Source organism: Aulostomus chinensis, chromosome 18 (assembly GCF_037954235.1).
Source record: "Aulostomus chinensis isolate RoL2024-O1b breed Wild chromosome 18, RoL_Achi_v1.0, whole genome shotgun sequence".
In the NCBI taxonomy this organism is placed as follows: Eukaryota; Metazoa; Chordata; class Actinopteri; order Syngnathiformes; family Aulostomidae; genus Aulostomus; species Aulostomus chinensis.
This window is the reverse complement of record NC_141337.1, coordinates 7,127,428-7,128,219: the sequence shown is the minus strand read 5'-3', so window position 1 is coordinate 7,128,219 and position 792 is coordinate 7,127,428.

Here is a 792-nt window from a genome sequence, read left to right as displayed (position 1 = left end):
TTGTGGTCCTCCTCTGACAGTTACACCTACTAGTTGGGTACATTTTCAACTGTGGGCTATTTGGATGTAGGAATTGAGAACTAATATGCAATACTTGGTATTTGTCAATTCATTCAAGGGTATAACCCAAAAGTTATCACTTGAATCAATACGTTTAATCTGTTGTCCCCAGCTTTGTGAATTCGCAATATAAATTAAGCAATTTGAAACTTGTCATGGTATAATTGAGATATTACAATGACCGCAGATCAGAGATCACATAAGGTTATGAAAATAGCTGCAAGAGTTTTTCTCTCATCATTTGGACATTAAAACATTCTTAATCTCCCTGTACAAGTTAGCTAGTTCGTGTAGGAATCAGTTAAATTTACTGGCATGAAAATGTATTAATTTATTTTTCATGTTCAATGTTTTGTCTGTGCCAAACTTTTCTGTTCTGTTTGCAATTATAATGCTCTGACAATCGTTTGGCTTTTGTTCACATAAAAGAAGATGATAGCTATCCTGGGATCTGACAGGGGAAAATGACCAGATAGTCAGTATCCTCTTCCTCTCTGGCTTCCATCTATATGTACAGCAGACACAGAGCCTTTGTGGATGAAGCCTGATATTACCTGATCTGCTTTTCATCCAGCCGTCAGCTGTCAGCAAAGGCCAGAAGTTAGTGGTCATATTCATTATATCCATATGCTATCTTCTTGTGTATGTTTTGTGAAGATTTACAAACATTTCTGGAAGAAGACTAAGAGGTAAAAGCAAAATTTGCCTCTGAATATGAGCCTGATTGCACAG